Raw genomic sequence first — 16,335 nt, forward strand, 5'->3', positions numbered from 1 at the left:
AGCATCAAGATTTTTGCTGAGATTCTCAACAGAATTCTTTTTCTCACAAGCCATACTGCTTGGCTGAAGGGAAGGGATGGAAAGAAACATGAACTTTCATCAGTGCCTTGTCCCAACCACTGTATTTTCCCTCATAGGAGATGCTTCAGGATCACAGTGACAGAATATGGTATCCAGGTTATATTTAAGACTACTGCCATTAGGACATTAGAGCCTAAGAGTGATGAGTCAATTAAAGGGTCTGCTTTGTGACATCCAGTCAAGAGCCAGTTAAATGTAATTAGAAAGAATTTCAACCTAGTCATTGGTTACCCCTGAGATCAAACTAAAACCACAAGGAAGTATGCACATTACTAGCTGTTCAAAAGTAAGCAAAACCAAATTGCAAAAGTTTAGTGCACTGTGGTGTGTGGCAAATAAATATTCAACCTCTTGCCATGTAATGCCATGGCATTTTTTAAAGGAGTCAGAACGTAAGTCAAGTTCAATTTAATTTACACAATATTTTTGTGTCCAAGACACTTAAGTTACAAACATAACGACCATTGACACTGAGATTTTAGGATTACAGAAAATGGGTTGAGGGTGGGCTGAAAATGCATCCTGTAACAAGGTACTTTTCAAAGAACATTGACTAGCTGCACGTACATTTAAAGGAATTTTTAAGACTCAGAAAAAATTAAATATATAAATCTTTGAAAGCATGTCTTGATTCAAATATGTGAAAAGATGATTCTAGACCCTGGGCACATATTCAGAGAAGGATCAGTTTGGGGGTGGGGTTGTTCCCATTACATATTTAATGCAAATTTAATACTATACTTTTTCAATTCGCTTTGCGTTGTCTGTAACCTTGTATGAAGTGAGAATTCCATTGAAATCTGCACTTGGAATTGCACTTAAACTTTACAAATTTACAGAGGAAATTAGGACAACTACTGCTTCATCTGCTCTTTGAATGAGGTTCAGGTTTGCATTTCGTGACCAACTCACTCGAAAACTAATGCTTGGAGTTCTGAGTCCCGAGGTCCCAGAACCCACACCTAGAAAAAACAGCCCTGTGATTTCATGTGGTACAAGGTATGAACTCTTTCTTTCTCTCTCAAGCTCCAGAAACTTAAAGTCTCTGATCCATTCACATCTAGAAAAGTACCCCATCTGCTTGAAGACAAAATAAAACTCCATGCAATAGAAAAAGATGTTCCTGGAGTGTACTACCAGCCCTAAGACAGTGCAAAATGTTTATTATTTATTTGGGGGAAATTAGTTAAGAATCAAGTAGAACCAATAAGGGGTAAGCAGGGAAGGAGAGAGTGTCTTCATTTTTATCATTGTCCCATCAGACTTATTTGGCATCATACTTCACTACCACCCAGAGGACCTGGTTGGCACTACTACCCTTTATACTAAAAGACTGTCTTTAAAAATCGTGCAAACATTTTGCAGAGCAGGTAGTAATCTACTCAAAGCTGCGGTGGTTCTTTAGGACATATTAGACCAGAAACAGAACCTACATAAAACAAGCAAGTTTTACAGCTCTGTGTTTCAATAAAACCCCTACATACTTGTGGAAAGAACACAAAACAGCCCTCTGTAGTATGAAAATTGCCCAATATTAATTTTAACAGCCCCAAATGTCTCAATGTAAGCATAGATACGTTTCTATTTTTCAGACGGAGTATCTTAGGTTTTGATTTTGAAATAATGGTAGTCTTAAATATATGTCATAAGGGGAGATGCTCATAATTTTTGCAGTAACTGAATTTGCCTCTGTACACCTCAATAACTGCACACACATCTCAATGATTTGTTGTCATTCGGAGCTATCTCCTGAGTCAAACATTGTTTTCTTCTCCCCCTACAATTATGTGTATGAAATCTAAACCAGTGTAACTAGAAAAAGAAAAGGCTTATTGCCTAAGTTCCAACTAATAGTGTCACATTCTTAGTGATGTATGCACTGCCTGAAAAGAATAAATGTATATTTGTTCATTTATGGTTTCAGAGAACGAACATAGAGGTCTTTCTGGAGACAGTGAGGAAAATACATCTTTGTATTGTCACATGCCTTGTAATAGGAATGTTTAGCAACAAAAATCCTCCAGGAATAGGTGGATTACCTATTTATTATTTAATAGGTGAATTATTTAATAAGAATATTATTTGTCAGTTAATAGGTAGTTTAAACATTACCTACAACTTCCTTCTTATTTTGCTATTTGATTTCTTAAAGAACCTAAATCTTGAGAATAGGCTATAATATATACATTTAAGTCTCTTAGGAGATATTTCTATTGTTTTCCTTCCAATACATAAATGTTTTATTTAATTAGTATTACCCACTAAAGTTAGAAAGTCTCTACTGAATACAGAGGGTTATAGAATGCCAAATGGAAACGAGAGAAAAGGGATACAAACAGAGGAAGATTTGAGAAGAGAAAGGGAAGGAATAGAGAAGACACTATGTTCCTGAGAGCCTGGGTAAAACTGAACATGGTCATATACTCTGAACAACCATAGGTGAGCTTCATTAATATAGACACAGCAAAAATAGTTGCAATTACTGAGCCCCGGAGAAAAGGGAGAGATCACATTTGTGTGACCCGATGACTGATTTTACTATCCATCGTGGAGGACACAGCAGATGAATCACTGAGAAAAACAGCAAATTATTTTCCCTCATTTTGAGGAGGGAAGTAATGTCCCAACACTACATGGTATTTGCAACATTTATATGTCTCATTGGCTCCCCTTTCTATGGTTCCCTCAGAGAAGGGCTTCTGGGACACAGAGATATTTTCACATCCCATATCTGGTTCTGGCATAATGTCACTGCCCCCACTGCTAGGGCATCAAAACAACCAAGCCTAGAGATCCATTGGTGCTTCTTTGGGTCTGCAAATGCCTACGTAGATTTGGCTTCCACAGATATTCCCAGTTCTGAGTTAGAAAGGACCAGTTACAGGCATATAGTCTATATTATCCCCTCAAAAGATCTCTAATCAGACGCTAACCCAAGCAGGGTTCGCACTGTGAGCACTGATCAGAATCCCAAGCAGGCTTCGCACTGTGAGCGCAGAGCTCAACGCAGGACTCGAACCCACAAACCATTATATCATGATCTGATCCAAAATCAAGAGTCTAACATTTAACCACTGGATTCCACTGGTTTTTGAGTGACATGGTTTTTACTTTCCCAGAATAATACAATGCAATTTGCATGAAGTTTCCATTATATGGCATAACATTAAGATGTGGTATTAATTTCTCCAGTTTTCCTGACAGAGTAGTACACATGACTTTTTTTCTTGCCATGGTCAAGACATCATGTTTTAAAATTAGTGGACATTATTGCCTAAAGAGTCTGACTACCAGAGACTTCCAAAAGAGATTTCCCATTTATAACCAGATGTTATAGGCAGCCAGATGTTTCAGACTGCCTATTCCTTATTTGCCAGCTTTTTGAGGGTTTTTTTGTTTATTAGTTGCTTGCTTAGCTGGTTGATTTGGGGAGGGTTGTTGTTGTTGGCTTATTTTTTGTGGCTGTTCAGAATTTTTTACTTCTCCCTGGGATATTTGTCATCACACACATGCATGCTCTTCAATTTTCTCTGCTCAATGGATTTCCCTTTGTAATGACCAGGGTGGGAGGTCATCATTGCCAGAAGAAAGTAGAAAATCGAGACATACATTTGCTCATGGTTTGACATCATGGTGGGCCACCTACATTTCCCATTTCATCCAATAATATCCCCCTTCTCTATATCATTTTGACTTTAGAGTCAGTCAGAACTCAACCCTTAATATCCTGACTAGCACAAGAAACCTATCAGCTGATTGTTTTCCTGCATCTCTGCAAGTGGTAAACCTGATTCCTATTCCTTGCTCTTGCCTCTGCAGGAGTCCATTCAAAAAACAGAAAAATAACAAGGCCTTCCTGTTACTCTTTGGCTGTGAGACAATTTGTTCCCATCTGCCCCCAGGCTCACCCAGTGTTCTTACTCAGTAGGAAGCTGCTACTGATCATTGCTGTATTAGCTCAAAACTCATTTGCCTTATGAAATCCATGGCCCTTATTTCTCAAGAGAATAGAGAAAAACAATAGGCCTCCTACCCAGCTAGGCACTTTCCATGCAAGCCACTACATCTATATAAATTAGGTTCAAATAGCATCAGGTTATTTTCGAGATTTACAAACTCAATATTGCAAATAGTAGAACCTGGCAAGTAGCTCTTAGGATCCCCTTGCTGCCTGTCAATCAGTTGCATAACTTCTACATGGATTAAGTGAGGGGGGAGGGGGGGAGGAAACAACAAGAAAAACTTATGTTTACATCAACAACTGCTGCGTGATTTTTGTTTGTTTTGATAAATTTCATCCATTTACTAAGGATGCTGATTACATGATTTCTTTTTCATTTTTATTATGAAATTCTTCCTTTTCTGAGAATGAACTAAATCATTTTTTAATATTTATTTATTTTTAAAAAGAGCAGGGAAGGGTCAGAGAAAAAGTGAGAGAGAATCCCAAGCAGGCTTCGCACTGTGAGCGCAGAGCTCAACGCAGGACTCGAACCCACAAACCATTATATCATGATCTGATCCAAAATCAAGAGTCTAACATTTAACCAACTGAGCCACCCAGGCACCCTTGAACTAAATCTTATCATAATGAAATTCATAAATCAAATTGTATAATACAATTCCTAATAATGACTGGTGATCCCTTTATTTTAAGTAATGTTCATTACGATACAATTCCAGTGAGATCCAAAAGCAGGAATAGGTCACTGAAGTTACTTGCACCAGGATGTAGCTTGGCCCATAAGCATAGATATGCACATAAAAATATGAGTATCTCTTTTAAAGTATCATTTTCTTATAACAATGCTGAAGCTTCTGGTAGGAAATTGGGAGATCAGTTTGGTTGTTTTCTTATTGATCCTGAAGACCATTGAAGTGACCATGCTGGTTGTTCTCTAATAGGCTAGTTTCCCACTTAGAGACAGCTGGACGGTAAGCAGTTAAAGACACCATGGGGAAAAAGCCACCCTATACTTCATGCAGAATTGAACGAGAGGAAAGGGGAAATCCTCTAAATGCTAACTGCCAGGTAACAGCCACTGTGTTTCTGGCATAAATTTAAAAGCAAGAAGTGTTTCCTCTCGCTCTGGTTTTGCATAGTGCACAGATATCTTTGTAAAAAGTAGGAAATTAATCTTAGATTGGATCTATAAACTAGTCATTTTTTTTTACTCTGTTGTGTTAAAAGAGCATAGTTTTGACCTCTAGCTGTATTTTGTAATATTTTGAAGTCTAAGAAGCTCTTGTCAGCACTTTATAATGTTGGAGACTCCCACACACAAAAGCAATTTGAGTGTTAAGTGCCCACTGTGTGAGAAAATTCATAATGGGGAAAGTAAAACGTCAATAATATTTTTGATGTGTATTTTGTTTCCTAAGAACATCTATATTCATTTGAAAAAAAAGTTTCTATACATTTTCTCAAGCATATTTATTTAGTTCTTGGCTGGATGAACAGGTGACTTCCCGAGCTGTTGGGAATATCTCTGCAGCCTCTTGAAGATCAGAGGACTCTGTGATTCTTGAAATGTCTGGTTTGGTTGAACTTTCTGTTACCGATAAGGTCTTTACATTATGTGGCATTTTTGAACATAATTATCATGGACACACACACACTTAACAAAATGGAGCCTTGGAAATTGTATGGAAATTGTAATCAAAATAAAAAGCGATCAATGAAATAAAATTTACTAAGAACTTAGCTCCTTATTTGGAAGTCCAGCATCAACAAATTAATTGCAAGCTCTTTTACATTTATACTCGGGAAATAAAATGAAATTTAGAAAATGCTTTCAACTATACATTCTCTACTTAAAATCTTCATTTGAACTTCAAATTATGCTTTTATCTCCACCCAAACCATTAATTTCACTATAAAGTCTGAATGGTCATAAATTCTGATTCCATAAAATTCAATGCTACAACTTATAATTTAATACTCCCACCATAAAAATTGCTGCTCTGTGAATATAAGAATATAAATTCCTATTAATTTAATGAGAATTTTAAAAAAGAAGTGCCAGTTTCCACTAACACATCCTTCTCTTGGCCATACATTTTCCGAATTTTTCATTTAATTAATAATAATTCTGAAAACTTAAAACAAGTGATCTTGTTGCTTTTATTTTGTTCTGTTAAATGAAAAAAAAATTGCAAGTGGAGCTTTAAAAAAAAAGAAATTGGAAAATCTGTTTAATCAGATGTAACATCCAAGCTTTTAAAAGGTGTGAATCTAAGCATTGGGTGCTCTGTCACTTGTCATTCAATTTTTTGTAACACTAATGACACATTTTTGTTTTCCAAAGATAATTAGGATAATTTCCATTAGCAAAGGAGAGGAGGTGTGCTGCAGGCTTTTAATTATATTTGAAATTCAAGTAACTAAAAACAGTTTAAAAAGATACCCATGTTTCCATGGGAAAATCAAAATATTGCTTAAAAATATGTTTTGTTAAATGAGATTCTCTGTGGTTGATTTGGTACAAATATTTTTGTACAGATTCTCTCACACGCTGCCCACAAACTACTTTTTTCCCCAGCAATAAAAATGGCAGCAGAAATGTTGCTTCCTTTTTCTATAGTTCGAAGTCAAACCTACCAGAAGCAATCAACTGTCTATGCATTGATTTTGTTCTCACAGCTCCCATTCAGAGGTCTGACAAAAAAGCTGAATTGATCATTTTCCTTGAACATGTTGGGGACAAAAGGAAAGAAACAGATCTGCTGCTCTACATATGGATTCAGCTTCTATGCAGCACATATCCAAAGAGCTGATTATAGAAATGCCAAGTGGTAGCGTAAAAAGAGGGTCTAGAATAGTTCATGTTTTACAGATTTTCTACCCAAGTAAATGAAATGATAACCACACCATTAGAAAAATAGTACAAAGACCATAGATTTAACGGTGGGCACAACATGCTTCCTGTGTTTAAGACCTTCCCTAAATCTGCCCGCAGCACAATAAATCAAAAATATTTACCTAGGTGTCTGTATTTCACCTGTGTGCCCTTGCCAGGAAAATAGAGACAAATGAATACAGTTGACCTTGAACAACATGGATTTAAACTGCACGGGTCTATTTATAACTGGGTTCTTTTTCAATAAATACAGTATAGTCTTGTAAATGTATTTTCTCTTCCTTATGATTTTCTAATAACATTTTCTTTCTCTTACTTTATTGTAAGAATACTGTACATAATATGTGTAACATATAAAATATGTGTTAATTGACTATGCTATCTCTAAGGCTTCCAGTCACCAATAGGCTATAGTTAAGCTTTTGGGGAGTCAAAAGTTTTATGCAGATTGCCAACTGCATGCTGGGGGGGTGGGGTTGGTCAGTTCCTCCAACCCCCTCATCCCTGCCCCCCCATGTCGTTCAAGGATCAACTGTATAGTTTTGGTTGTGGTAACACCAAAGAGAAATGTTTAAAAATATATAACATTCTTTCCATGTTGATGGTCTGGTAGTTTTTCTTTAGTTTTTTGTTTGTTTTCTGGTTTTAATTAATGTCTTGGTCCCATCAGAATGTCTTTTTAATTATAGAAAAATAAATATTTCCATTTTCAGTAAAGACTAAGCTATCATTTTACACTTTATGCACATTTCCAGATAGGAGAGGATAGTCAGCTTTAACTTTCAAAAGAATGAACTGTCAGATCCCAGTGGTCTCACGGGCAGATCAAAATGTTGACTTGTACATCAAACAGTGAGCACAACAGTATATTATTTTTACATTATTCCCATTTGACTGTTGAGGATAATTGTATGTAAAAATATAAACTTTTGACTGTATTACTCTTATTGTGCCAGAATACATAACCATTTGGGCTATATTGTGATTGTCTTGCATGTAATGTACAATGATATATATGACTAATAAAGAAAATCTGATAGCGATATATAGATTTTCCTCGTCTTTCTCATTTGCACATCATAACTTACCTGTTTAAAAAGGATATTCTCCAGGTGAATGTTGCCTGTAAGGAGTCTAAGAATTAACTAACAGATGACTTTGGCACTGAATAAGTACTTTATTTTTTAAGTTTTTGCTTAAATTCCACTTAGTTAACATACAACATAGTATTAGTTTCAGGTATACAATATAGTGATTCTACACTTCCATACAACACCCTGTGCTCATCACAGTAAGTGCACTCCTTAATACCCATTACCTATTTAACCCATACCCCCCGCCCACTTCCCTTCTGATAACCATCAGTTTGTTTTCTATAGTTAAGAGTCTGTTTCTTGGCTTGCCTCACTCTCTGTTTTATCCCCCTTAGCTTGTTTGGTTTATTAAATTCCACATATAAGTGAAATCGTATGGTATTTGTCTTTCTCTGATTGATTTATTCTGCTTAGCATAATACTCTCTAGCTCCATCCATGTCTTTCCAAATGACAAGATTTCATTCTTTTCTGTGGCTGAATAATATTCCATTGTACATCTATACCACTTCTTCTTTATCCATTCATCAGTCAATGAGCACTTGGCCTGTTTCCATCATTTGGCTATTGTAGACAATGATGCTATTTTTGAATTAGTATTTTTATATTTTATGGGTAAATACCTGGTAGTGCAATTGCTGGATCTTAGAGTAGTTCTATTTTTAACTTTTTGAGGACACTCCATACTGTTTTCCACAGTAGCTGCACCAATTTGCATTCCCACCAACAGTGCAAGAAGGTTCCCACTTCTCCACATCCTTACCAACATTTGTTTCTTGTGTTTTTGACTATAGCCATTCTGACAGGTGTGAGGTATTATCTCATTGTAGTTTTGATTTTTATTTCCCTGACAATTAGTGATTTTCATGTGTCTGTTGCCCATCTATATGTCTTCTTTGGAAAATTTTCTATTTATTTTTTCTCATTTTTTAATTGGATTGTTTGTTTTTTGAATGTTGAGTTTTATAAGTTCTTTATATATTTTGGATACTAGCCCTTTATCAGTATGTCATTTGCAAATATCTGCTCCTATTCTGTAGGTTAATCTTTTTAGTTTTGTTGGTTGTTTCCTTTGCTGTGCAGAAGCTTTTTATCCTGATAAAGTCCCAGTGGTTCATTTTTGCTTTTGTTTCCCTTGCCTCTGTAAACATATCTAGAAAGAAATTGCTATGGCCAATGTCAAAGAAGTTACTGCCTGTACTCTCCTCTAGGACTTTTTTAAAGTTCTTATTTATTTATTTTGAGAGAGAGAGAGAGAGAGTAAGTAGGTGAGGGGCAGAGAGAGAGAGAGAGAGAGAGAGAATCCCAAGTAGGCTCCACATCAACAGCACAGAGCCTGACATGGGACTTGAACTCACAAACTGTGAGATCATGACCTGAGCCAAAAGCAGGAGTGTGATTCCTAACCACCTGAGCCACCCAGGCACCCCTCTTCTCCAGGATTTTTATGTTTTGAAGTCTTACATTTAGATCTTTAATCCAGTTTGGATTTATTTTTGTGTTTGGTGTGAGAAAGTGGTCCAGTTTCATTCTTTTGCATGTTGCCGTTCAGTTTTCCCAATACCATTTATTGAAGAAACTGTCTTTTTCCCACTGGATATTCTTTCCTGCATTCTAAAAAATTAATTGATTGACTATATAGTTGTGGGTTTATTTATAGGTTTTCTATTCTGTCCCATTGATATGTGCCTATTTTTGTGCCAGTTCCATAGTGTTTTGATCACTAGAGTTTTGCAATATAACCTGAAGTCCAGAATTGTGACACCTCCAGCTTTACTTTCTTTTTCAAGTTTGCTTTGGCTATTCGGGGTCTTTTGTGGTTCCATACAAATTTCAAAATTGTTTTCTCTAGCTCTGTGAAAAATTCTCTTGGTATTTTGATAGGGATTGCATTAAATCTGTAGATTGCAGGGCACCTGGGTGGCTCTGTCCATTAAGCATCCAACTTTGGCTCAGGTCATGATCTCACGGTCCATGAGTTCAAGCCCCACATTGGGCTCTGTGTTAACAGCTCAGAACCTGGAGCCTGCTTCAGATTCTGTGTCTCCCTCCCCTGCTCACACTCCTTCTCTGTCTCTGTCTCTCTCTCTCTCAAAAATACATGAAGATTAAAAAAAAATTTTTTAATCTGTACATTGTTTTGGGTAGTATAGACATTTTAACAATATTTGTTCTTCCAATCCATGAACATGGAATGTCTTTCCATTTCTGTGTGTTGTCTTCAATTTCTTTCATCAGTGTTTTATAGTTTTCAGAATACAGGTCTCTCACCTCTTTGGTTAGGTTTATTCCTAAGTGTCTTATTGTTTTTGGTGCAATTGTAAATGGTATCAATTCCTTAATCTCTCTTTATGCTTCTTCATCATTGGTGTATAGAAATGCCACAGATGTATGTACATTGATTTTTGTATCCTGCAATTTTACTTTACTTTACTTTACTCGGTCCTATCAGTTTTTTGGTGGAGTCTCTCCTGTTTTCTATATAGAATAAGTACTTAAAATAAATGAAGTAAGTGGGCTTTTTCTCTTCGATTGTTTCTACTTTTAAAATCAAAATGTCCCTAAACCTTGACAACTGTGACTCCTTCAATTAGAACTGCCAATCCAACTATATAGGGAAATAATCCTCTGCTATAAAGTCCATTGTTGAAAAAAAATGTAGGCACTTCTAGTCTTCTTTTCAAAAATAAATTTGGTATCTTAAGCAGTGAAATTCTTTGCAAGAAACAAGAAGTTCAATGGGGTAAATTTTAGAGCATACTTTAAGTTGTTCAGCATAATTTTTTAAATGGGGAAGCTGTCTCCATGCAAAAACACTTTATGGTAAGAAAAAACTAGTGTAAAATAATATTGGATAACTCCAGATTACATATTTTAAAAAGATATAAACACGAAACTTCTGAAAAGAAAAACCTAGGCCCAGATCCCAATATATGCAAATGTTTTCTCTGCCTAGTAGTACCAGAGGAACTTCCTGAAGCACAGCTTTGTTCTTCTGCTCAAAACCTCTGAATGATATTCCATTACCTATCTGTTAAAGTCTAATGCCTTCATGGAGTGCAAGAATCTTCATATTTTGTGTGAACATACCACAATTTATTCATCCCACTATTAATGAACAGTTGGGTTATTACCAATGTTAGGCTGTCATAAACAATGCTACTACATCTATAGTCTGAGGTGTGTGTGTGTGTGTGTGTGTGTGTCTATACACACACGCATATATATACTTCTCTTGGATACATACCTGAGGGTGAAATTGCTTAGGAAATAATATCAAATGATTTCCTAAATTGGTTTCATTAAAGTATGCTTCTTCCAGCAGTGTGTGAGAGACTTCCAGTGCTATACCTCCTAGTCAATATTTCATCTTGTCAGTTTTTAACAATTTTAGCCACCTCAGTGGTATATAATGATATTTTATTAGGGGGTTAAGTTGTATTTCTCGATAATAATTATGTTGAGCATCTTGTCAGGGCTTCATTGACATTTGCAAATTCTTTTTTGTGAAATTCCTATGTAAGTTTTTGGCTATTCTTTATTGGGTTGTATGTCATTTTCTGTTGACTTATAACTCTTTACATTCTGTGGGGTTTTTCGTTTGGATTTTTTTTTTGTTTGGAAGTTTCTTGTTGGTATTCATTGAAAATATCTTTTCCCACTTTATGGCTTAACATTTTACTCTTTCACAGGCATATTTGAATGAATGAATAATTGAATGAATGAAATTCTGGATTGTAAAACACTCTAACTTATCAATGATAGTGGTTTTTACATCCTGTTTAAGACATCTTTGCTGACAACAAAATGAAGAAGATATTCTATGTTTTGTTCTAGAATCTTTTACCTTTCACAGTCCATAATCCTTTCACAATACACAGTTATGTATGGGTATGAAATTAAGAAGGATTTTCCATATGGACATTCAATTAACCCACCACTGCTATCAAAAAAAGAGCATCCCTTCTGCCTAGTAGAACCGAACCCCCATGTTATAACTCACTTAGCCTTATATATCTGCATCTGGTTCTCTTTTTTTTTTTAACTTTTTTTAATTTTTATTTATTTTGAGAGGGAGAGAGACAGAACTTGAGTGGGGGAGGGGCAGAGAGAGAGAGAGAGAGAGAGAGAGAGATGGAGACACAGAATCCGAAGCAAGCTCCAGGCTCCAAGCTGTCAGCACAGAGCCTGACATGGGGCTCGAACCCACGAACCATGAGATCATGACCTGAGCCGAAGTCAAATGCTCAACTGACTGAGCCACCCAGAGCCCTAATGCATCTGTTTCTCTTTAATCTGTTCTATTGCACTGTTTTAGATACAGAAATTTTACAAGGACTCTTGATTATCTAAGAGCATAAGGCCTCTAACTTTTTTCTTTGCCCTCAAGATTGACTTTGCTATCCTTGGCCCTTTATTTTTCCATACAAATTTTAGAATCAGCTTGTTGATCTCTACAGAAAAGGCCAAAGAGATTTTGATTAATGCAAAGTATTGCCTGCTGGGAGGGACTGTGACTGGGGCATACTGTTCGAGAGCTGGACAATGGAAGCAGCTTTAAGTCTGGTTGAAACCAAATTTTAAAGGGCTTTGAATGTTATTTAAGGAATGTATACTTTCTTCAGTGGACAGTGGGAAACCATCAGAGATCTTTAAGCAGGAAACTAAGATGATTAAATTTGCATTTTTGAAACATCACCAGGGAGCAGCATCCATGCCAAATCTATCCATCTACATTCCCATATACCTGCCTTAAAAGTAGAGTCGTGTTTATACCCACATGCTGGGCAATGGACTATTCCCCCTGGAACCTCAAAGCAGAGAAGTTGTTTCATGCCTAGGATTGGGTGGGAAGAGATCTCCCCAGGTGTTAGAATAAACACAGCCCGCAATGTGCTTCTTTCTATTGCACCAAAGTTCAGTCCAAGTCTTGTTTTGAGAAGCAGGAGAGTGCCACCCTCTCTCAACCAGTTCATGTCTCCAGGAAAGATGTGTACTTCTCCGGGATGTCAAGGTGACGAGAGCAGATATAATGGCTCTGTTCTGGAGTTGTGCCCAAATGACCCACCCTGCCTCCCACTCTCTTGCTCCCCCTTCCTCTAACCCCCAGGTTCCCTGAGGCAGAGAACACACTCATCACTAAGACGTGCTAGACATATAACACAGGCGGAACAACACATACACTACGTGCCATAAAATACACACAAAGCAGCAACTTGTTAAAAGATCTTCATCCATGACTCAGACTCCTTGCATTCCCACTTCTGATCCAGACTGCAGGAGCAATCAGACAGTCCTGCAAAAGTACAGACCGTTCTCTTTCAGAAACTGGCTGACTGAGCAGCTTATTTAAAAATTCGTATGCATTTTTAGGACAAGAGTCAAAGAAAAATGCTATTCAAGAAGAGGAAATGGGAATCGTAGTTAACCCACTTATCAAAAATAGATGACAGGAACTGTCTATTTAAATTAGATTTAATGCCGAGAAGATCTCATAGCCCTTCTTTGCTTCTCACCCATTTCCTACAAGGTCATGGGGCTTTCAGGGCAGTCAGGTGGCCAGCTCAGCCTCGGACCATTTCTGTAGGTCAGATCTATAGTCTGCATCCTGACAAAGCTTTGTTCATGGAATTACTTGGATCTGTCTTTTGCAAAAACAAACTAGACCAGAATAACTAGAAGTCTATAAGAGTATATGTCTTCCCTTACTAAGTCTGTGTACCCATCCTACGGAATATTAATGGACTTCATCTCTGTCCAGATCCAGGGGGATCTTCTTTTTTTAATTTTATCCTCTCCCTTGTGACAGGCTCCACATAGGAAGGCTGAGTCAGCCGCAGTGCCCAATCTCTCTGAGCTACCCGGGCCTCTTATCCAGGCCTCTCCAGCCTCTCCACCTCATCAAGGAGACACAGGGGCTCCCACTAGAGAGCAGTAGTGTGGCTCCTTTTACGACTTTCCTTTCACAGCCCAATGCTGGCGGCAGTGCTCAGGCTCTCCCCCTGAAACTAGACATGCCTTTGCTTAGAGAAAAATCAAAGCAGACATATACTAAGAACACCAAGCTAGGAAGCAAGTTGAAAGAATTTGATTTTGAATATTACCTAAAGAAACACCAACGTGGGGCTCCTGGGTGGCTCAGTTGGTTAAGCGTCCCCAACTTCGGCTCAGGTCATGATCTCCCAGTTCATGAGTTTGAGCCTCACATCCAGCTCTGGGCTGACAACTTGGAGCCTAGAGCCTATTTCCAATTCCATGTCTCCTTCTCTCTCTGCCCCTCCCCTGCTTATACTCGCTCTCTCTCTCTCTTTCTATCTCTCTCTCAAAAATAAATGAACACTGGGGAAAAAAAAGAAAAGAAACATCAATATAATCATAATAGAAAAGTCCAAAACCTTTTGGACTTTTTTTAGTATTGAGTATTTTCACCTTTTTGTTTGCATAGGGAGGGTAGGTGAACCATTGTCTTTTGAGTGTTTAGGACCTATAAAGACATAATTCAGCTCTGCCCATCCAGAAAGCCTGAGACATGTCTCAGGGAGTCCTGGTTGGTCACATGGATGGCTGAATGAATCTGTCGGGTTGGAACTATCATAAAAAATTAAGAAGCCATATCAAAAGGATCACATGCACAATCCTACGTGTGTCACAACCTGTCACTTCCTACCCTGCTACTTCATCACCTCTGCTGCTACTCCCCCGTTCCTCCCATTCTCCACTGCACCAGAGCCCCATTCTGAAGATAATGGTTAATATAAAGACTATTCTGCCTAAGGTACAGGAGAGGAGAAGAACTGAGAGGAAAACCCTATGGAATTTATGACATTCAGCTCTCCTTGATTCTTCTAGTAAAGTGATGGTATTAAATTTCCAAGGAATCACGTAGAAACGAATGCTAGATATGGCCAAGTGACTCCGCACAGACCAAGTTCTCCTATATCCCTCATGCCCACGTTATACTCCCTCTCTAGGTTGACTAAGGGACTTCATGACCCACTCTAACTTTAGCCCTCAGTCCCTTTCCTGAACTGTCTTCCCTCACTGGCACCACATCCCAGGAGACAGTCACAAAGCCACATTCTGAAATGCAGTCACAACAAAAACTTACAGCTCCTTAAATTCAAATATGTGGAGAGTGCAATGGAAACTGGCAGCTGTTTTCCATGATCTACCCATACGATGTGGACGGATCTAGACTCTGAGGGATTCCAAGCTGTTCACTTGCAGTGGAAAGGCGAATCAGTGAAGCAGGCAGAGTGGTAGTCAGCTGCCCACACCTACCTGCCAGAAAAAATCTCTTCCACTAGTTGGGAATGTAAGAGTCTTTGAAAGAAGATGCTCACTTTATGATCCTGTGACTGACAAGATATAAAGGGATATTATTGTGAACATTCATCAAACCCGAACTATCTACAGTTTTCCACTAAGTGCTTTACAATTATTATCTCACTTACTCTCCATAACAACTTTATCAGGCAGCACTACTAGCATCCCATTTTATAGATGAGGAAATAAAGGCTGAGAGATTATATTCTCCCTGTAACCCAGGTAGTAAGTTATTTCAAAACTGTGCTCTTAACTTCTACATTATACTAATTCTTCCAAAACGTATTCCCCAAGCATATAGGTGACATGCAAATAAAATATAAATAAAAGCCCATCATCAGAAAAGTAAAGCTAGAGGTGAGTTTATGGTAAAGAGAAGATTACAGATATGTATACTGATAAAAAGAAAGGATAGATAGGAATATATTTACTCTTTAAAATGTATTTGTTGTCTCTGAATTTGCTTATTATCCATGGCATGATTTATGCAATATCAACAAATTATTTTATGATAAAGAAGTAAGCCTTTATATACTCAGTTCTTGGTGCTAGTAATTATACTTTCTAATGGTAGAAAAATTGTTTCTATCATTTGGACAGTTATCTAAACAGAAATTAATCAGCAAGTGCTTTATACCTGGAGTATTACGGGTTATTGGAAATTCAAAACAGAAGAAGTGCTTACACCTTACATAAAACAGAAAAGGGTATAGGAAGGAGCCAAGATGGCAGAACAGCATGGAAGCTTTCTGTGTGTCTCCCGTCCATGAAATACAGCCAGACCAACACTAAACCATCCTGCACACCTAGAAAACTGATTGGAGGATTAACACAACAATCTGCACAACCTGAACCACAGATTTCAGCAGTTATGCGGCGCAGAGAGGTGAACTTGGGGAGAGAGAAGCCGCAGGGGGCGGGAAGATGCTTTTGCATGCAGAGAGAGGACAGAGACGGGGGGGTGGTGGGGGGAGA

Source organism: Prionailurus bengalensis, chromosome B2, assembly GCF_016509475.1.
Source record: "Prionailurus bengalensis isolate Pbe53 chromosome B2, Fcat_Pben_1.1_paternal_pri, whole genome shotgun sequence".
NCBI classification, from domain to species: Eukaryota; Metazoa; Chordata; class Mammalia; order Carnivora; family Felidae; genus Prionailurus; species Prionailurus bengalensis.